The 22642-nt window shown below is 55.0% G+C and overlaps 1 long non-coding RNA gene across 1 annotated transcript; it reads right to left on the reverse strand.

Moving 5' to 3' along the window:
* Positions 1 to 548: 548 nt before the first annotated feature.
* LOC120393408 lies at positions 549 to 5434 on the reverse strand. Its single transcript, XR_005592027.1, has 3 exons — positions 5316 to 5434; positions 3426 to 3468; positions 549 to 773 (listed from the first exon to the last, which is right to left on the reverse strand). It is a non-coding gene; the product is annotated as an uncharacterized LOC120393408 (long non-coding RNA).
* Positions 5435 to 22642: the final 17208 nt, after the last annotated feature.

Below are 22642 nucleotides of genomic sequence, written 5' to 3' on the forward strand. Positions count from 1 at the left end.
GGAGATACAGTGTGGCTTGCCAGCACTTGTACCTACATCTCACCCTTTTTTGTTTTGTTAACATGACTAATACTTACGAGGGGGCCCTGGGTTAGTCCACGGACAGCCCTTAATGAAGAGAGAAACTAATGAGGGGACGCACTGAATGCCACAGCAAAACAGCACGAGTAACAGTACAGTGAGTCCCCCAAAGGTGACAAGCTGATGCAACCACCCAGTGTTAGGAAGCCATGAGGAGAGCCAATCCCACCATCCCCCGAAGGGGTGTGGATTGTATCTGATTTGATCTGTTAAATTTTTAATTATCTTGAGTTGATTTTCAACTGAATGATGATGATCAGAAATATTAAAGCAACACATATCATTAACCTTTTCACATCCATAATGATGCAGCATAAGTAAATAATCTATAGCCGCTCTAATACATGTTCAGCTTGCTGTGATAAAGCTTTGACTTGTCCCCAAGTTATGGCAACGTTAGGTGTGCCACACTTTCGGGCCTTGTCAGTCTTGTCCACCCTATCCGTCAGGGTAGACTGAAGTCCGGAATGGGATTCTTTAGCCCCTGATGCCAGGCCATCTCTCCACGGCTTCACAAAGCGAGCGGGAACCCACACAGGGCCGGTTTCAGTTGACACTGCTGCGTAGCCCTGGCCCCAGGTGATGAGTGGCACAGGCAGGCTCCACTCTGGTCCTGGCAGCTTGCGATATATCACCTTTGGCGCCGGAAGGGGCTCGGTCTGTCTATAATGGCGCTGGGCTCTAGATAAAAACTGATTATTAAACAAGGTTAAATTCAAATGATTCAGAGTAAACAAGACACGAGCCAGCCATTCTTCCTTATCTGGTAAGGATAGGGGCACTCCTCCTTTTTGTTTTTGTTTAGTAAGGGCCTCCTTTAGGGTGCGGTTAGCCCGTTCAACAATGGCCTGACCCCGGGAATTATAAGGAATGCCGAATTTGTGGAGAATGCCCCACCGGGCACAAAAGGCGGCCATGGCGGAGGAACAGTAAGCAGGGCCATTGTCGGTTTTTAACTCAATGGGGCTGCCCATAACCGCAAAACTGCGAATCAAGTGATTACAAACATGTTTGGTAGCCTCCCCTTTTTGGGCAGTTACCCAAATGTAACCAGAAAACATGTCGACAACAACGTGCAGGTATTTCCAAGGGGAGAAAGGGGGAAAAAGGGTGACATCCATCTGCCAAAGTTGATTGGCTCCGAGACCACGGGGATTCACCCCTATGGGAGGACCCTGTGGGTTAAGAGTACATTGAGGGCATTGTTGAACAATACCTCGAGCATCTGAGAGAGGGATCTGAAATTGTTTAGCCAATGCCTTGGCATTTTGATGGTGTAGGGCATGACTTTCTATAGGAGTACAAGGGAATGCCCTAAGTTGGGCATCCGCCTGGGCATTGCCTTCTGTCAACATGCCAGGGAAAGGTTGGTGGCTTCGAATATGAGCAATAAAAAACTGATCGATGCAGGGAATGAATGAGATGTTGCAATGCTAAAAACAAAGCTAGCAAATTTTTATCTAGCGCTGGTGATACATAGCTACCACTAATATTTGAAACAACATTGGCTACATATAAACTGTCAGTGATAATATTAAACGGTTGCATAGAAAAACGATTAAAGGCTAAAATTACTGCAGCCAGCTCAGCACGCTGGGCGGAGCTTTGGGGTAGGGTAAACAAGGAACACCAGTGGGTAGTAGATGGGTCACGCCAAGAGAGAACCCCACGGTGTGGACTTCCGTCCGTAAATACTGTAAGCACATCTGGCAGCGGGGTTGGGGAGAGTAAATAGCAAAAGTTAAGGGGTAATCGCTGCGTCATGCTGAAACGGGGGTCCTTCAAAGTGTGACAGGAGAAGACCCCAGTAAAGGCTGAGCATGCACACTGAACCTCGGGGTTAGTTTCACAAAGAGTTTGCCATAAATGCAAGGGGATCGGAAGTACTATTTCAACAGGATCAATGCCTAAAAGGACCCATGCTCGCTGGCGTCCCTTGGTGATAAGGGAGGCAAGCATGGAGGGAAGGGGAGTAAGGGTATTTGCTGGGGTGTGGGCGAGATAAAGCCATTCAAGGATTCGTACCGTCCCAGCCTCGGGTGCTTGAAAGAGGGCAGCACAAGGCTGGGTTACCCCTTGAAGACAAGCGAGACGTGGAGGCTCGTTATCCACGGCACGATCCACCCAAACCTTTGCAAGAGATTGATTTACCTGCTCAATGGCATCTAATTGTGTTTTTGTGAGAGAAATGATATCGGAGGGGTGACGCCCCTGCCGAAGAGCATCAAATAATGGACTTAACATGTTGGTATCAAGGCGATAATAGGGACGTACCCAATTAATTATGCCAAGGACTTGCTGAAGGGTGACGTAATTAATGTTGGTTTTCAAGGCAATTTGCGGGATAATCGGAATGGAATAAGCGGCCATCATCTTATGTCCCAGATAAAGGAAGGGCTCTATACATTGTACCTTTTCTGGGGCTATTTGAAGGCCGTATTCCTGGAGCATATTTTGCAGGTCAGTTTGCCATGAAGGAGGGAGTTCTGTCCCTGCTATGAGGATATCATCCATATAATGGTAAACCTTAAGCATAGGGTACCGTTTGCGAAAGGGTAAGAGAGACTGATTTACGTAATATTGACAGAGGGTGGGGCTGTTTAGCATACCCTGGGGAAGAACTTTCCAATGGTAGCGTTCTGTTGGCTGACTATTATTCAAAACAGGGATAGTAAAGGCAAAGTACTTTCGATCACGGGGGAGGAGAGGAATAGAGAAAAAACAATCCTTAAGATCGATTACTGCTAACTGATAATCATGTGGTATAACATTCGGATTCGGGGTCCCACATTGAAGGGCTCCCATAGGTTCCATAATTTTGTTTATAGCTCGGAGATCATGTAATAATCTCCAGCGTCCAGATTTTTTCTTAATAACAAAGACCGGAGTATTATATGGGCTAGTAGTAGGCTCAATATGTCCCTCGGTTAACTGTTCCTGAACTAATTCTTTAAGGGCTATTAATTTTTCCCGAGGGAGTGGCCATTGTTCAACCCACACTGGGACGTGGGTTTTCCATTCCAGGGGGAGGGCAGTGTGTGAAGAGCATTGACGTGTCATGGCACCACTAGGGAGGCTCCCAGCTGAGACAATAGGTCTCGCCCCCAGAGATTAATGTCAATTGGCAAAATGCACGGACGAATTTTTGCAACCTCTCGCCTCCTCACTATCCCATACTGAGAGCCAATTGGTGCTTTGTCGGGAAGATTGTGGGCCTCCACTCCCCAAACAGAGGGGAAACTTGGAAGGCCAGGAAGGGTCCCAATGCTTTTGTGCAATTACTGAAACATCCGCTCCAGTGTCTAACAACCCATAGAGCTCCTTACCGTTGATGGTATACTTACGGGTCGGCTTGTGGGTTCGAATGTGTTGTAATACTGCAGCAATCTGTGGATGAAAAAGGGGACCCTGCTCCAGATTAACGCGAGTAGAACCAAATCCGCCGGCACGACTCGCTTGGCCGGGTCCGGCCGGCGCTGTGTAAGGTAAGATTAGCAGTTGAGCCCAAGAATCCCCCGCCTTTAATTTGAGGGGAAGGTGACTCCAAACTTGAACGTAGATAACTCTGGTGTAATCAGAATCGATAACTCCGGGCACAATCATAATAGACTGACTACTGGCAGAAGAACAAGGCAAAATTAACCCAAATGTGTCTGGGGGAAGCGGACCAGAAAGCTGCGTAGGCATGAGGAGTACGTCACCAGGGAGAGGGGATTGCATATCTACTGCATTAATAAGATCCAAACCAGCACTGCCTTGTGTGGCTGGTCGAGCAGCTGTGGCAGGCAAAGCTCCCTCCTTTAAACCGGGGCTGGAGGGGGGCCCGGTCGAAAGTTTCCCGAATTATCTGGGGTTGAGGAGCGACATTGATTAGCCCAATGATATCCTTTATTACATTTTGGGCACTTTTTAGAAGGACGGCCCCCGGTGGTGTTAGTTCCTCCCTTATGAGCACCACCTCCTGGGGCCCTGCATTCCTTTTTGAAGTGTCCAGGTCGCTGGCAGTTAAAGCAGTTACCTGTAGGTTTGTTACCTTGACGGATTGCTCCTGCCAACAGTGCCATAGCGTGGGTCTGAGTGCCTACTTCGGCACATGCCTGCAACATGTCAGCGAGTGTGTAATTAGGGCGGTGAATGATAGTTTGGAGAATTTTCCGACAATCAGCATTGGACTGCTCATACGCTAAGTGTAAAAGGAGTTCCGTCTGAGCATCTGGATTGTCAATTTGGCGTTGAACAGCCTCCTTGAGGCGATCAACGAAATGATGATAAGGTTCAGTAGCTTGTTGTTTAACATTTGTGAATGATCGAAGGGGCTTGCCAGAGGCTGGAACGCGCCTAAAGGCTCTTTGAATGCACATTGCCGTGCGGTGAAAAGATTCCATGGGCAATATAGATTGTTGTTCTATGGTGGCAAAAGCTCCTGTCCCATATATTTGCTCAGCAGTATTCTGCGCGTTACCGAGTGCTAGGGCTGCTAATTTAAACTCATTATCCCATACCACATATTGTGCAGGGGAAAGGATCATACGAAATAGATGTTTCCAGTCCTCCGGGATCATAGTATAACTATTAGCGATCCCTTCTATCATACCCTGCACATAAGTGGAACGCAGCCCAGACTCACGTACCGCTTTGTTAAGCTCCCGAAGAATTGAGTACGGGAGGGTGGAGTGCCGAGCTACCACCTCACCTGCCTCATTGGGAGGGTCATAAGACAGGGGAAACATCAAAGGGATTTCTCCCTCCCATTCTTCCAATAAGGGGTCCTGCCCGCTCGCCCGCGCCGCCGCAAGGGCAGCACAGACAGCACCCTGATGAAGGAACTTCTGCCCCAGGGTGTCCACCACTGGTGTAGAAGTTTTTGGTGCTAAAAAAGGGGCTGGAGGGAGCACTCGGGGATAGGCAGGAGGTGCCTCCACCGAGAGCAAGGGAGGTGCGGAGGGGGACGCCTCTTTTCGTAATCTCCCCACCGCAGCTGAACAGTGCTGCCACAACAGAATATGTTGGATCTCGGCTCGAGGTTCCCTAAACAATGCCTCTCCGATCTTTATCCAATCGGAGTGATCTAGGGAGCCTCGGTTCGAGTACCATGGGCACTTATACTTAATCACTCGGAGCAATTCCTCCAAGTGCCGTAACGATACTGCAGTACACCCGTCCTGTTTGATAAGCTTCAATAACTCTTTTGCATGATCTTTTTGCTCAATGGATAAATCCCCCCCCATACTCACGAGGGAGCGCGTTGCGCTGTGGTGCACCAAGGCTAAGCCAGCCGATGAGTCGGGGGTCCTGTGTCTGGATCACGTCGGGGTCACCAGATGTTGTATCGGGAAACAGAGACGAGACAAGGCTGCAGTGAGGCGTCCTGGTATAGTCCCAGACCGCTGCTTTTATTCTCTTTCTTACAGACTGGTTCTCAGCATTACATGATTGACATCACACAGGTTACTTATTACTATATGATTGATACACCTGTTTACTTCATTCTGATTGGTAAAGGTTGGTTCCCATCACCGGCTTCACCGGGCCATTGTCTAGTGACTAATGATAGCATAACAGAAAGTGCATACTATACTGTTCTAATAAACGGTTCAATGGAGATACAGTGTGGCTTGCCAGCACTTGTACCTACAGTAAACTGAGCTGAGATTCCCCCAGCACTTCAACCAAAAACATACTGCTTTAGGTAAAAGAGAAAAGAGATTTATTAACTACAGAATGATAGATTTTAAGTGATTATAAGTAGCAGGCATAGAAATCACAGTTGAAACAAAATAAATTCACAGTCTAAATTCTAACTTAAACAGACAAATCAAGATTTGAATCAAGCAGTGTCTCACCCTAACGCAGTGGTTCTCAACCTGTGGGCCTCATGTGGCCCAATTAGCACACAGCTACAGTGCAGTTATGTGCTAAAAAAATCTAGTTCCCGCTGAGTTCAATTGGGTCCAGCATCCGAGTCCCAGCTGCCCAGCCCTGCACAGCGAGGTCCAGGTGTCCGGGTCCTGCCTGCATGGCTGGGTGAGGATGGGTTTAAACTGGGCCATGACTCATGCCTGGACAGGTTCCTGCAGTTTATGTCCATCACGATGCCGTGATCTGCCAGAGGCATGGAGGGAGGAGTGTCAGATTTTGCAAAGTCAGAAAACTCTTCATTGAGAGGCTGCACCAAAGTGGCCCTTTGCCAAAGTGGCAGAGGGTGACAGCAGGGCTGAGGGAGCCCTGGGCAGCCCTCCCTTACCCCATGCAAATGAGGCTGAAATTACCTATCTGTACTTATACCAGCTGGGCCAGCCCCCAGGCTCCACCACCTTGCACTACTGCCTGGGGGACCCTTGTGGCTGTCAGAGCTGTGGCATGTGGTGGCGCCCATCTGGCATTTTGCAAAGGATAGGGCACAGGCCTGTCTAATGCCAGGCTCTGGGAGGAGGCCAACAGCTGACAGCAAACCATGAGTGGAGCGTAGCAGAGGAGGAAACCACTGCTGAAGGGGCATCTGTTCAGTGGTTGTAGGTGGGGAACTGAATCATAGGACACAGCTGGAGACACTAAGGGGAAGAACTGGGTGTTTACTTATTATTCATAAGTACAGATAGGTGATTGGGTTTCTCAACCTCTGGGTCAGGACCCAAAAATGTGTTGCCAGAATATTTGAAACAGTCACATGGCTGCTCCTGTGGCTACTGTCCCATGGCACTGGCTGAACTCATTTCCCTGCTACAGGCACTGCAACCTCTGGGGTCCCGGTGGCATTCAGGTTTGGCTCAACCGCTATGATGATGGGAGCAGGGGCGGCTCTAGGCACCAGCAAAACAAGCTGGTGCCTAGGGTGGCAAAATGTAGGGGGCGTCCCCTGTCGCCGGGGAGGGCGGGAGGGTGGGCCGGCGGACCTGCCGCCGTCATGGCTGCGGCAGGGCGACCGGAGCCCGGGACGAGTGGACCTGCCGCAGGCATGACTGCGGAGGGGGCGCTCGTCCCGGGCTCCGGTCGACCTGCCGCAGCGGGAGCTCAACCGGAGCCGCGGGAAGAGGGGACCCGCCGCAGGACCGGGGAAGGGCGGCGCAGCGCACCACGCTGCTTGGGGCAGCGTGATTTCTAGAGCCGCCCCTGGATGGGAGGCCAAATTTGAGTGAGTGGCACTGCAGCCCCATGAGCCAGAGCACAACTACACTCTCACAAATTTGGTCCAGTCAGGGGGGTGGAACCAAAGCTGAGTGGCACTGAAACCCTGGAGGTGGCAATGGCCAGAGCAAAGAGCCAAGCTCAGCCAGCCCCACACCACAGGAGCTGCCATTTTGAGGTGAGTGCTAGGCAGGACCCAACCCCGCACAGGGGACAGAATCCGACAGAAACTACCCCAGGGCCTCCACCCCTAGACTATTTACTGGGTCACAACAGTTACAAATGGGTCCTAAGCCCCAAAAGGTTGAGAACTACTTCTGTAGAGTGGAAAGGTCCTTAATACCAATCCCTGCCCCTCTGAACCAGTTTGATCCCTGCCCTGGGGCCACCTAGAGGGGAAAGGAGCTGAATCCCAATCCCTGCCCCCTGAGCTAGCCTGGCCCTCACACCATGGCCCACCCAGAGGGGAAAGGCCCCAGGTCCCACTCCCCAGCACCTGAGAGAGCCAGGACACCCAGGTGCAGCATGGTGTCTGAGGGCGGCACCTCTTTGCATGGCCATGTGAGGACAGCTTTGAACTCAAGCCACGAATCCACCAGCATCTCCTGCACTGCCGGGTTCCCACAATTTATGGTCATCACGGCATCATGGACCTGCCAGTGACATGGATGTGGTGGGGGTTAGAGCTGGGAGCGGGGCAGCAATTCCAGCTCTCCTGACTCTGTCAGGAGCCTCCCAATGTTTATTGGGGGGTTTCAGCATCTTGTGATCTTCTGCACCTTGGCAGTTTTTTGCCTTTCTTCAAAATAGCCACCCTCTCCCATCCCTGCCAATGGGGCTGACACCACAGGCTGCCCTTAGTCAAGATGGCTATCACCACACAGTGATTTCAGTGGGCCGAGGCCAGGGAAGATGGTGGTCTCCTGCCCCCCACTCCGGCGTTACTCTCCTGATTTTTGGTGTCTGACCCCTGGGCTGGTATCACAGGGGAAACCCTGACCGTGACCCTGACCGTGGCTGGGTTAGGGTTGCCAGGCATCATTTTCACAGACCCTGATGGCTCCGGTCAGCACCGCTGACAGGTCAGTAAAAGTCCAGTCAGTGGCATGGTGGGGCTAAGGCAGGCTCCCTGCCTCCTCTGGCACCATGCCCCATGCTGCAGAGGAAGGCAAAAAAAACCCAGGGTCTCTGCCAATCTGCCCTGGAGGAAAATTCCTTCCTGACCCCAAATATGATGATCAGTTAAACCACGAGCATGTGGGCAAGATTCACCAGCCAGCACCCAGGAAAGAATTCTCTGTAGTAACTCAGATCCCATCCCATTTAACATCCCATCACAGGCCATTGGGCATATTTACCGCTAATAGTCAAAGATCAATTAATTGCCAAAATTAGGCTATCCCATCGTCCCCTCCATAAACTTATCAAGCTTAGTCTTGAAGCCAGATATGTCTTTCACCCCCACTACTCCCCTTGGAAGACTGTTCCAGAACTTCACTCCTCTGATGGTTAGAAACCTTTGTCTAATTTCAAGTCTAAACTTCCTGATGGCCAGTCTATATCCATTTGTTCTTGTGTCCATATTGGTACTGAGCTTAAATAATTTGTCTCCCTCCCTGGTATTTATTCCTCTGATATATTTATAGAGAGCAATCATATCTCCCCTCAGCCTTCTTTTGGTTAGGCTAAACAAGCCAAGCTCTTTGAGTCTCCTTTCATATGACAGGTTTTCCATTCCTCGGATCATCCTAGTAGCCCTTCTCTGTACCTGTTCCAGTTTGAATTCATCCTTCTTAAACATGGGAGACCAGAACTGCACACAGTATTCCAGATGAGGTCTCACCAGAGCCTTGTATAAAGGTACTAACACCTCCTTGTCGCTACTGGAAATACCTCACCTGATGCATCCCAAGACCTGCCTCATCTGGGCAGTCTCTGCGCTAAGGTAAGGAGCAGTCCCAGAGAAAACAGTGCGGTCCCTGCCTGGCAGCACCTGGTCCCGTCTTCGCTGGATCTCTCCCTTGAGTACTGCTCCAGCCTCTTAATCCTGAGCGAATGGGAGCGAATGAACCATTAGCAGAGTCTGTGTCTGGCCCTGAGCCAGGGGCACCTCCCTGAAGTCACAAGGCATGATCAGGCTCCTTCCATGGGCAGCCAGGGGTGAAATGATTTCCTGGGGCCAGTGGAGTACAATTCTGAGGAAACACGAGCACAGCCAGGAGTGGGGCATGGGCAAACCAGCTCTGCTGGCGCCCCTCTATCCTGACCCACAGTCCCTGCTGACCCAGCTCTGGGCTCCTGCATAGCAGCTCTGCTAACTCTGTCTCTTGCTTTGATAGAGGGTTCTGCTGGGATGGGAGCCTCCATTCTGGGCCTCTCTCCGTGGCTGCATCCTTCCCCCTGGCCTGTGTCTCTCCCAGCCCTGTCCCCCGAGGAGTGTGTGCCCTACACTCTGTGCTTGTTTTGCTCATGCAGAGGCTGGGATTTCACATGTTTCCCTCTCAGCATTGGGGAGGGGTCATGGGATCCAGTCTGGGCAGGTTTCACCTACAACAAGATGGAAGCGCTCTGGGATGCGGCTGTCATGGTTCATTACCTGCCAGGAGCAATGCAATCAGTATCTGCCATGACCTAACGTCATATTTATTACTTAGCTGGAATCCAGCATCAGAGAACCCGAGCTGAAGGCAGAGGCCATGTTGGCTGCAGCAACTCTGTGGGATTGATCTTGATTCGCCCTCCTTTTGTCTCTGCATCCCCGTGTGAGTTCCTGGGATGCTGAGTCTCTGGGGTTCTCACAAACACAGTTGCCTTCCTCGCACCCCGTGTCTTTGTTCCAAGCTGCAGCAGAGCTGTGTCCATGTCTCCTGCTCCCTTGCATGCTAAGTCACTGGCAAACCACGGAGTTAATGTTGCCCAGAAGTTCCATGCGCCCATCCAGAATGTCAAGCCCAGCAAAACTCTCACATCTGAAAACCATGCAATGAGGAGTTATGGTGCCTGCCCATGGTCCTTAGCTCTGCCCCTGGAGCTGCCAAGAGCCCCTGGGCTCCAGCTGTCCTCAGCGTGTTACATGTTGCTGTACTGAATGGGGGAGAGGTCAGCTGGAGCAGCTGAGCAGAGCTGTGACTGATACGAGGTGGTTTGGGGGGACTGTTCCCTTCAACAGAGGTGAGCCCCTCTTCCTGTTCCTCTCCTGCAGTGTGTGATCAGAGGAAAGGTTCACAGGTACCCTGAGAGATGTATTTTGCCTCATTCCAGTGCTGAGTTGTGCACGTTGTGTCACTAATGAGGCACAGGGTCTTCCTGCCTGGGGGACAGTCATCAGTGAGGTGGGTATGCATGAAAGGTAAATGACAGTGTAGTGTTAGATGGCATCATGTACCTGAAGGGTAGGAGGTTGAAGGGGTTGTAAAATTGAACAGATGTGATGTGGAACAGGATCAAGCTGTGTCTACACTGAAAATGCTGCAGCGACAGTTCTTCTACCTGTAGCACTGTCTGCACGATGACTTGACTTAGGCCAAAATGTGATGTGTGGTCACTCTATCACTCCCCCGACTCCATACCCCCAGGAGGCAGCCCAAATTTCAAGACAATCCAAGTAAGCATGGGGATTTCAGAGCACTTAGAAGAATTGGTTTTAAACAGAAGCCTACTCAATTTTAACTGTAGCCAACCTGGCACTCAGCTGTAAAATTGTATGAAATTCATCAGCAGCAGCTACTTTGCTATCTCCAGATCCCCAGTGTCACAATAAAATCCCCCCCCCCCCGCCCCCTGGGGTCAGCACCAGCGTTGTATATTGTTAACGCCTTTTTATGCATTGGAAAGTATCTTGGGAAGGGTTGAAGGTGTGAGTGTGGCGTGAAAAATTCCTTTGCAGGTTACAAGAGACCGAAGGGGGAGGAAGGGAGAAAGGAATGGGTTAACTTGATGATCCAACTAGGCCCAAAGATAAGGAACGAAATTGAAGCCCAAGGCCAGTGCACAAAAACAAGCTCTCTGTTGCCAAACAGTCAGAAGCCTGTAGCTTAATCCCGGCCAGCCATGAGAAAGGAGAACTGAGCCAAACAGAACTGAAGGGGTTGCAAAACTAGTAAGATTGCAAAGGTCAGTGTGTTGAAAAACAACAGTTTCGCGACCCTGAAACTAGTGTGTTTTGGGGAAACTAAGGGAGCCGCAGAAGGCCGGTTCGGACTGATACCAAGGCCTGGTCTACACTAGGACTTTAATTTGAATTTATCAGCGTTAATTCGAACTAACCGCTCAACCGTCCACACCAGGAAGCCATTTAATTCGAACTAGAGGGCTCTTTAGTTCGAATTTGGTACTCCACCCCGGCAGGTGGAGTAACGCTAAATTCGACATGGCTAGCTCGAATTAGGCTTGGTGTGGATGCTAATCGAACTTAGCAGCTCCGGGAGCTATCCCACAGTGCACCACTCTGTTGACGCTCTGGACAGCAGTCCGAGCTTGGATTCTCTGGCCAGCCACACAGGAAATGACCCGCGAAAATTTGAATTCATTTTCCTGTCTGGGCGGTTTGAATCTGACGTTCTGGTTGCACATCGGGGCGAGCTCCGCAGCACCTGCAACGATGCAGAGCTCTCCAGCAGAGGAGTCCGGGCAATCCCAGACTAGAAAGAGGTCCCCAGCATGGACTGACCGGGAAGTCCAGGATCTGATCGCTGTGTGGGCGAGGAGTCTGTGCTCGAGCTGCGCTCCAACAAGCGGAACGCAGACCTTCGAGAAGTTCTCTAAAGCCATGAAAGACAAAGGATACAGCCGGGATGCGATGCAGTGCCGCGTGAAAGTGAAGGACCTAAGACAAGGGTATCAAAAGTCAGAGCGGCAAGCGGACGCTCGGGCCCAGCCCCAGACATGCCGCTTCTACGAGGCACTGCATGCCATTCTAGGTGGGTCTGCCACCAGTGCCCCACCAGTGACGGTGGACTCCGAGGACGGAATAGTGTGCGGGACAGTTCCCCCTCCTGTTCGCCGATGGGGAAGATGAGGAAGGGTCTTTGGAGGACGGCGCGAGCGACATCGAACCCACTCCCGCTTTCCTGACAGCCAGGATCTCTTCATCACCCTCACAGAGATCCCCTACCAACCGTCCCGCCCGTTAACCCGGACTCAGAATCAGGGAAGGATCAGGCGGTAAGTGGTACAAACAGGGAAACATTTATTTTTAAGAAACAGGGATATATATAAAAAATAGAAATACTATGTAAAAATTTTTAAATATGAAACTATACAAACAGCAGGTCTACACAGATAGGAATGGAGCAATAGTCCTCTGGGGACAGTTCAAAAAAGCTCTCAGAGAGCAGCTGGAAAAGCCTCAGCAAGAGGTTTCTTGGAAGAGGTGCTTTATTGGGTGCTCCGTTGAAGCACACTCTTCCGCGCCAGGCCATCCTCAGGTACAGGGGGACCATCGCCTCTACAAGCATGGCAGCGTATGGTCCTGGTCTGTGCAGGGCTTCTGTTAGCATCCGCTCTCTCTGTGTGCGCCTGACACGCCTCAGGGTGATGTCGTTGTGGAAGTGCTGCATCTAATTAGTGGAATTAGTGTACTGTTATTATTGTGCATGGTAGACTTTTACTTTGCATAAGAATGACCCTCGCTTAACAGAGTTTTACTTTGCATAAGAATGACCCTCGCTTAACAGAGTTTTACTTTGCATAAGAATGACCCTCGCTTAACAGCCACGTGTTGCAGGCCACAGAGGAAAAGCATACAGGGGTCTTTCCCGTTCACTGGCGGGAGGTGCCGCATAACGCTCATCTTTTCTGCTTTGCACATTGCCTCCAGCAGGAGAGCACAGCTAAGCAGTAACTGATAAGCACTCTGTACTGTAAGGCTTACCAGGACTTTGTGCAAGAGGGATGCAGCTGTCTCTCCTCGCTTGTGCGCTATCCAGTGCAATCGCGCCGCCAATGAGAGCGTATTCCGAAATCTCTGACTAGTTCCGAGATCTCCTGAGACTTGGTTCCCTGTTTGGTCTTCTTAACTGAAACTGACTAGACTGTGTTTACTGTTGGCAAACATGTATTTGTTCAAGGAAATCACCTACTTTTTCGCATCACACAGCTTCGGCTCCTTCCCGGACTGCCCCGCCATCCCCCTCGCAGAGGCTGGCTCAGATTAGACGCCGCAAGAAAAAGACAAGGGACGACATGTTCCAGGAACTGATGGCCAGCACCAGAGCGGAGGCGGCAGAGCAGAGACAGTCGAGGGAGACCCTGTGTCAGCAGCATCGCACACACATGGAACGGGAGGATAGGTGGCGGCAGGAAGACCAGCAGGCGACTCAAACGCTGCTTGGTCTAATGAGGGAGCAAACGGACACGCTCTGGCGCCTTGTAGATGTTCTGCAAGACCGCAGGCAGGAGGAGAGAGCCCCCCTGCAGTGCATCTGCAACCGCCCTCCAACGCCAAGAAGTCCTGTCCCCCCCTCACCCAAAGTGACAAGACGGAGGGGCGGTAGGGGCCGTGAGAACTGTCCCTGCACCGCAGCACACCGATAATGTTCGAGACAAGTGTCGCGCTGTAAATTTGTACAAGCTCTTTCCTTAAAGCATCAACCAGTCCCAACTCCAAGTTCAAACCCCCCACTGTGTACTACATTATTAAAAGCGGTTTTGTGTTACTGACTGTTTCCGTCACGTTTCTGGTGTCAGAAGACTTTCTGTTGTTCTGTACGGGGGCGGGGGGGGGTTGTAATTTCACTGCATAGCCCACATAACCGACCAGACAAGGGCGCGAACAGATTTCCCGCCGGTGCTTTCAAGGAAGACAGGGAGGGCGGGATTGACGGTTCAATGACGACACATTTTTTCCCCCAGCATGCATTGGGGGGAAATCCCACAATTCCAATGGGCAGCGGGGAGTGCGGGAACTGTGGGATAGCTTCCCACAGTGCACCGCTTCCAAAGTCGAAGCTGGCCCCGTGAATGTGGACTCAGAAGTTCGAATTTGTGTATTTAGTATGGATACACAAATTCGACTTATTAAGGTCGAATCCACAAATTCGACTTAAGTAGATTCGAAATAGTCCTGTAGTGTAGACAAGCCCCAAGAGCACTGGGGATGAGGGTCCCTGGATGAAAACGCCCCCGGAAAAACCCAGGGATTAAAACCCTTCTGAGAGCTGAAGCAAGTCGAAGATTTACAGCGGACCCTAGACGGCCTGTGCACAGGGCAGAACTCTCATCTACCCTTCCCCTCACCCCCTTCTTCTTACATTACACCCAGGCTTGGTTAGCCTTGGGTTGTGTGTGTGTAAGTATGAAAGTGGGTTAGGGCTTGGGCACTAATGCTTTCTTCCTCCCTCTGAGTGATGTGGGGCACACCCAGCACTCACCGCTGTTATTTGGTTAATAAAGCTTTAAACTTAGTCACTTGGTGTGCTCCTTCATCTCCTCCCCTAAAGATCCTACAACTTCAGCCTGATCACCTGGCAGATTGGTAACATAAATCTGTGACACCAGCATGGGACAATCCTGAAAGTACAGGTGGTTCTAAGCAATGCGATGGGGCCCATGGATCTCGGTGTGATGGTATCCGCTGAAGGAGAGCACCCATTGAGACGATACAGCCTGGGACAATAGCTCCATTCCTCTCAGTGGGTGTTCTCAGCCCCTCTCCCCGGTCAATGCTGGGGAGCTTGTGCTAGGCACCAAGCCTTCTCGTTCTTAGTTCCTCACCCCAATCTAGTGGTGTGGTTTTGGTGCATGCTCCTGGGATGGCTGCACTCAGCTCCCCGCCAGAGAGACAGGGCTTCCCTGGATGCCGGCTCACACAAAGGGCAAGGAAAGGAGGTCAGATACCCCCTAGAGAGGAAGAGTCCCCTAGATCCCAGCACACCTGAGTGGAGGCAAGTAAAGCAGTTAGACACCCCTGTAAAGGGGCAGGGACTCCCTATCCTGGCAGATACAGGGGCAAGGAGATGGGCTCAGACTCCCCCAGAGCAACAGACCCCCCCCCCACTCCCAGACCTCTGGGCACATATGGGAGGGAAGAATAGCGGCGTGACTCACACCCGTTCAGCCTCCCTCCCACCCGTATCCCACTCTCCATAGTCCCCCTCCCTTTGCTGCAGCCCCAGTCCCCTCTACTCCTGTTTCGCCCTGCCTCCTAATTCCCCGTCACAGCAAACTTTCACAAATGGCATTTATTTATTTGTTACTAGTTTAAGCACCTTCTGAATCTTTTGGGGGGAGGGATAGCTCAGTGGTTTGAGCATTGGCCTGCTAAAGTCAGGGTTGTGAGTTCAATCCTTGAGGAGGCCACTTAGGAATCTGGGGCAAAAAATTGGTCCTGCTAGTGAAGGCAGGGGGCTGGACTTGATGACCTTTTGAGGTCCCTTCCAGTTCTAGGAGATTGGTATATCTCCAATTATTACCTATTACCTGCCATCCTGCAATTACATTTCCCCCACAGCTCCAAATAATAAGATTAAAAACCCCTTTGGCAGAGTCAGGTTGTAGCAGCAAGAATGGTTTGTTCTCAGATTGCTCTCGGGAGTTGGATATGAACTTAAAGCCATTCAACCACATTGATACTGGCCTGTGTGCTGTGGCTGGCATATAGCTTTATTGATTGGGAGATTGTTACAGTTGCTAGGATGTCTACAAGCCAAGGAAGGGGGCAGCGAAGGGAAGCTGGATTGCAGGGTGCTATGTTTATAGTACTCAGGGTAAGTTCCACCCAGGGAGGCTACTGAGCCCTACCAAATTCACAGCTGTGAAAAATGCATTACAGATCATGAAATCCAGTCTACCCCAGGAAATCTGGCTATTGTACAGGGTTGCAGGATTTGGTATACCATACCATGAACCCTCAATTCTGGGCTGCTGTGGTGCCTCACAAGCAGGGTGGCTGGAGAGTGGCGGCTGCAGGCTGGGAGCCCAGCTCGGAAGGCAGCACTGCCACCAGCAGCAGCCCAGAAGTGAGGGTTCATGGTATGGTATTTCCATCCTTACTACTGCACTGCCATCAGCAGCAGCTTCCTGCAGCCAGGCGAGGTGCTGGAGGTTGGAGTGTAGAGACCGGCGCACAGGAGCCCTCGGCTGGGGTGCCCTAAACCTGCCCCTTCCCGGCTCCAGACCTAGTGCTCAGTGGTTAAAGAGGCCTTGGGCTGGCTGTGTATGTGCCACAGCACCCTGGGGGTTCTCCATCCATAAGGCTGGACCTGTCCCGCCTCCTCCCCCAAAATGACAGCCCCCCCAATACTATGCCAGCCTTACCTCTGTGCTGCTGGTGGTGGCAGCACTGCCTTCAGTGCTGGGCTCCCAGCCAGCAGACACTGCTCTTGGGCCTTCCAGCTCTGAAGGCATCGCCACTGCTGGCAGCACTGCAGAAGCAAGGGTGGCATGGTATGGTATTGCCAGTCATACTTCTGTGCTGCAGGTGGTGGTAGCACAAATGTAAGGGTGGCCACCCTCACTTGAGTGCTGCTGGCAGTCGTGCTCCCTTCAGAGCTGGGTTCCCAGCCATCAGCCGTGGTGCTTCCTGAAACCAGGGGAGGATCCCGGAGGTGGGTCTAACCCGCCCCAGGGAGCGGCCCATGCAGGGGAAGAGGAAGACCCATCTCACCCCAGCATGGATGGGATTAGCAGCTGGAGCTCAGTACATGGTAGGAAGCCCCAGCCCTGCCCCTCCCTGCTCTGGTCCCAGCACTCAGAGGCTTAAGGGGCTTTGGGATGGCTGACCTCTGACCATGAAGGCTGTTGCCCACCCCTAAGACCAGCCCTTCCTCTCCCAAAAAAGTGATGGCCCCTCTCATACTATGCCACCCTCACTTCTCTGCTGCTGGTGGTGGCATCGCTGCCTTCAGAGCTGGGCTCCTGGCCAGCAGCCACTTTTCTCTGGCCACCCAGCTCTGCTGCTAGCGGTGCTCAGAACTAAGGGTGGCAATGCTGTGACCCCCTCTACAATGGCCTTGCAACCTGGCCCCACAGCTGCATTTTGCGTCGGGAATCCCCACAATTTCAACACCATGAAATGTCAGATTTAAATAGCTTGAACCGTGAAGTTTACGATTTTTAAAATCCCCTGATATTGACCCAGATGGAGCGTGAATTTGGTAGGCCCCCCACCATGAGGCTGGTATGTGCTATGTGTGATAGACCCAGGCCAGTTGGGTACAACAGAATAGCCCTATTAGTATCCAGGAAGTGCTAAAGGACCTCCCCCCAGCCGAAGGGGAGGATCCACAGGTCCGGGACACTAACTAATTGCGTGGGACAACCAAAGAAAAAAAACAGGAGCGGGAGTGAGGTCATAGGGCTAAACGAAGGGAACCAGATGGGGACACCGAGCAGAGAACCCCGGACAACGCCCACTGCTCCTCAAAGGCGTCAAGGGAGCTAGTGGACGCCGCCCAGAGGAACTCTGCCCGGATGCGTGAACGGACGGAGGAGCGGAAATAGGCCCCACAGTCGCAGGAAATCTCATCGGCCAACCTCCTCTCCCTGGTCTTATAGATGGCCAGTTTGGCCAGGGCCAAGAGGAGGTTGACAAGGAGATCCCGCGACTTTGTGGGGCCACGGATGGGGAGTGCATAGATAAACAGGTGAGGGGAAAAGTGCAACCAAAAACGCAATAGGAGATCCAAGAGGAGCCGGAACAGGGGCTGCAACCTGGCACACTCTAAATAAACATGTGCCAGGGTCTCCTTCACGCCACAAAAGGGGCAGGTGTTGGGGACAGGGGTAAACCGCGCCAAGTACACACCCGTGCTCACGGCCCCGTGAAGGAGCCGCCAACTGACATCCCCGGTGGGCCTCGGGACTAGGGCAGAATACAGGCTGGCCCACCGGGGCTCCTCACCCTCGAGAGGTGGCAGGAGGTCCCGCCATTCCGTATCGGGGTGGGACGCGAGGGTGAGGTAGTGAAGCGTGTGGAGCACGAGCGTGTACAGATGTTTCCTTGGCGCGGTCCGGAACAAAACCGGCTACAGATTGGGCAGCCGGCTTGCAGTGAAAGGGCGAGGGGGTGAGTGGGGCCACGGGGCAGGGGCCCGATAAAAAGATCCACAGGGCCCGGGGTGGAAGGTGGGCGGGGCGTGCCCTCTCGCAGGACCCGGTCGAGGTAAACCCAAGCAGTGGGCAGTAAAGCGGCCTTCACCTCCTGAAGTACGCGCCGGGGGGTACGAAGGCTGGAGAGCCCCATGCGCTGAGCGAGCGTCAGGGGATCCAGCCAGTCTCCCCGGTCGTAGTCCAGGAGGTCTCCGACCCTGGTGACTCCTGCCAAGACCAGCCTCTGGCGCACCGCGGGGGACTCCGCCACCTGCACACGGAGCTGGGGGTTGTGTAGCAGGGGCTCCGCGAGGAGATCGACCCCCACGGTGGCCGCCACGGACCTGGTCGTTGAAAAGAGCTTCCAGGTCCGGAGGAGGTCTTGGTAGAAGACCGGCAGCCCAGAGAGGTCTCGCGGAAGACCTCTCGGATGGAGAGAAAAGAGCTGCCGGTCGTATCGGAGCCCTCGGAAGCGGCGGAGGAAGGTGTGTGCCAATACACTCCACGCCGGACTACCCACACCGTACAGGAGCCTCTGCAGGGCCTGGAGGCGGAAGACGTGGACCTGAGTGCGCAGGCACTTCAGGCCCTGCCCCCCCTCCTCCAGGGGCAGGTGGAGGACCCCTGCAGAGACCCAGTGCGTTCCTGGCCAGAAGAACTCCAGAACCGCCGTCCGGAGGTTGGCCAGGAAATCCGGGGCCGGGACCAAGGTGTTGAGCCAGTACCAGAGCATGGACAGGACTAATTGATTCAGCACCAGCGCCCTCCCCCGAAGAGAGAGGCACCGGAGTAGTCCTGTCCATTTCCGGAGCCGCGCCCTCACCCCGCCCTCTAAACCATGCCAGTTCTCCGGCGGAGACGGATGCGTGGCAGAAAGGTAAACGCCGAGATAGAGCAGCGGACCCGCGCTCCACCGGATGGCCTGAAGCGCGGGTGGGAGGGAGCTCGCCTGCCACCCGTCCCCTACCACCAGGCCAGAGCTCTTGACCCAGTTGACCCGGGCGGAGGAGGCCGCCGAATAAATGGCCTGGCAAGCCTCCACCCACGCCAAGTCGCCCGGGTCCTGGACCACGAGGAGCACATCGTCGGCGTACGCTGACAGGACCAGCCGCAGCTCCGGCTCCCGGAGCACCAACCCCGTCAACCTCCGACGGAGGAGACAGAGGAAGGGCTCGATCGCCAGAGCGTACAGCTGACCCGAGAGGGGACCGTCCATGCCCGGAGATTTATTGGTGGGCATGCGACGGAGGGCTTCCGAGAACTCGGCCAGAGTGAGAGGCAGCTCTAGCCGGTCCCGGTCGCCCGCGCTGACTGTCGGGAGTCCGTCCCAGAGCACTTTGCAAGCGTTAGGATCGGTCGGATCCACCAGGGAGTGGCGTTCGACAATCTCCCGGAGGACGTCCGCTGCGGCCGGGCACTGCTCGGTCCCCGAGCGGTCCCGTTCCTCGAGGGTGGTGTTAAAGTCCCCGCCCAGGACCAGGCACTCACGAGGATCCAGGGAGCCGAGGAAGGCGGATGCCTGCTGGTAAAAACGCAACCTCTCCGGGCCCGATGTCGGGGCATAGACGTTGACGAGATTAACCACAAGCCCCTCCATGCGGACCCGGAGGTGCAGCAGGCGGCCCGGCACAGCCTCGGCGACCCCCAGCACCTCGGGCCGTAGGTCGGGGGAGAACAGGGTCGCCACTCCGGCTGAGCGAACCGAGAGGTGGCTAAAGTAGATTGTGTCCCCCCACTCCAGCCGCCAGCCAGCTTCAGCGGCCGGATCCGCATGGGTCTCCTGCAGGAAAACCACAGAGTACCCCCCGTCCCGAAGGAAGGAGAGCACCTGGCTCCTGCGGAGACCCATCCTACAGCCCCGGGCGTTCAAAGTGGCAAAGATGATCGGCGCCATGAGGAGTGCTGGGGGGGATCCTCGCCGGCAGACACGCCCACGGCCTCCGTCGGGCCGCGCAGCAATCCGTGACCAAACCCGTAGGTGAGCAGAGAGTCACGGAAAAAGCAGACCCGCCGGTAGGCCGCAGCGGCCTGCTTCCCGGTCCCCTTACCCTCCCCCATGAGGGCCCTCGTGGCCCGGAGGATCAGGTGGAAATCCCCCCACCGCTGGAGCGCAAGATGGACTTTGTTGCCGGAGCCACGGATGTCCTCAAGGAACTCCCGCAGCTCCTCCCTCAGCACATGGGGGGGTGGGGTAACGGATCGACAACCGTCCCCCAGCGGGGCCCCCGTCACAGCCCCGTGGCCCACCGAGGCGGGCAGGCAGGGGGCAGACCCTCGACGTGGCGCCTGATGGGCCGACGCCACGCGGCCCGCCCCGCTCCCCAGGTCAACAGGGGGCGGCGGAAGGAGAACAGCAGCCCCTGATGGGTCAGGGCAGGGAAAAACAACTAAGGTCGTGCCCTGGGGAGTATCCCCAGGGGCGGCAATGGCATCACGGGAGGTGGAGGGGACAAGGGTGGGGCCAGGGGTCGGGTGGCCCCCACCCAAGAGGGACACCCCCTGGGAATCGGGTCTGGGTAGCGGGGCACCGGCCGTCGCCTCAGCGGGCACGGCGGCCGTCAGTGAGGTGCCACCTGCAGATGGGCTGATGGAAGGCCCCAGGGGACCCTCAGAGGCGGGAGCAGAAGCATCAGTCAGGGGTAGGGAACCCGGGGACAGGGGGACCGAGGTGAGGTCGCCCAGATCGAGGCCCGCTAGCAAAGGGTCGTCCTCCCCCTGCGCAACTGGGGTCAGACCCAGGGCCTCGATCTCCTCATAGATGGAGGGGAGATCGCCGTCCGCCACCCCGGGGCCTTCCCCGCCAACACCCAAAGCGACACCCACCTCAGCACTCGCGGGGGCTGCGGATGGCAAGGGGGCAAGAGGGGCTCCCTCGGTGGCTTCTTCGGGAAGGGACCCCGGAGGAGGGGCAGCGTCACCGTCCGGTGCTGCCACGTTGTGCCCAGCCGGCACCACAAAACGGGCGTCGTCAGGGAGCAAGGCGGAAGGCTCGTCAACAGAGACCCCCTTCCTGCTCTTCCGGGGGGTCTCCAAATCCGAATGATGTAATGGGGCCTGAGCCTTCCGCTTGCCCCGCTTCCCCTGTACTAAGGACCAGCCCTCCATGGCCTCATCCGGGGGCTGGCTAACAGGGGTCGGGTCTGCGGGCAAGGGCGACGGCTCAGAGACTCGGGGAAGCAATGGAGGGGCAACAGGAACAAGGGAGGCGTCTCCCTGGGGCGGGCCCTCTCCCATGCCCGGTGGTATCTCCGCCACACCGTCCTCCACAGCGGCGGAACGAGAAGGAGGAGGGGCAGCTTCAGGTGCCAGGCAGCCAGGGGCACTGGCGGTGACAGGGCCGGTGCTTCGCTGGGGCTCGGGGGTCTCGGACGCTCCTCCGTGCCGGGCCAAGGGGCAGTCCCTCCAGACGTGCCCCATCGCCCGGCAGAGGTAGCACCGGGCCTCCCCCGATGAATAATGCACCCGGTAGCGGGCTCCCTGGTAGGGGACCACAAAGGACCCCTCGAGCGCCTCTCCGTCACGCGCCGCCGGCTGCAGTTGAAGCTGCACTTGCCGGCGGAACGAGAGGACGTGACGGAGGGCGGGGTCCTTGCAGCCCAACGGGAGAGGGCTAATGATGGAGATAGGGCGCCCCAGGGCAGAAAGGGCGGGCAGCAGGGCGGCATTGGGCAGGAAGGGAGGGACGGAAGTCAGGAGCAAGCGGACTCCCAGGTCTTCCAAGGGCTCAAGGGGCACGAACACGCCCCCCACCGCCAGACCCGTCTCTACCGCCTCTTGGGCGGCAGCCTCTGACGCCAGGAAGAAGACTACCTTCCCGTACATCTTGGAGGCCGCCACGATGGCCGTGGGCCCCACCACCCTCGCCAACGCCCGCACGTAGGTCTCCACGTTGGGCGAGGCGGGCACCAGGAGGCAACGGACGCCGTGCTTCCGGGTCAAGGTGGGGAAGGGGCCCCGGCCGCTATAGATGGAAGCGGAAGCGGCGGTTAGAGGAGCAGCGGCAGGCGGGGGGGCTGCCGCCACCTGGGCATACGCTCTGGGGGCTGGGGGAGGGACACCCGCGGAGCTGGTTGAGGGAACAGCGGGGAGGGATGCCACAGCCGGTAGTGGGGCCGTGGCAGCGGGGGTAGTCCCTGCCATGGAGGGCTTGGTCTTTTTAGCGGGGCCCTTACCCTTCTTCCCACCCCGACCTTTCCCACCGGCTGGGGGGGCTCCCCCCGAATCGGAAGGGGCGAAGGACGTGGCAGCAGCGGACGCTTCCCCGGTACTCGCCGTTGCCGGTGCCCCAGCGGGAGCAGTGGCAGGTAGACCGGCAGCGGCGGTCGAGGTAGAGGGTCGGGGAACGGACATGGGTGTTTCCGGAGGAGGGGTGGTGGGAGCATCGCGAGGGGTCTCCCCCACCGTGTCC

Source organism: Mauremys reevesii, unplaced genomic scaffold (genome assembly GCF_016161935.1).
Source record: "Mauremys reevesii isolate NIE-2019 unplaced genomic scaffold, ASM1616193v1 Contig2, whole genome shotgun sequence".
Classification (NCBI taxonomy): Eukaryota; Metazoa; Chordata; order Testudines; family Geoemydidae; genus Mauremys; species Mauremys reevesii.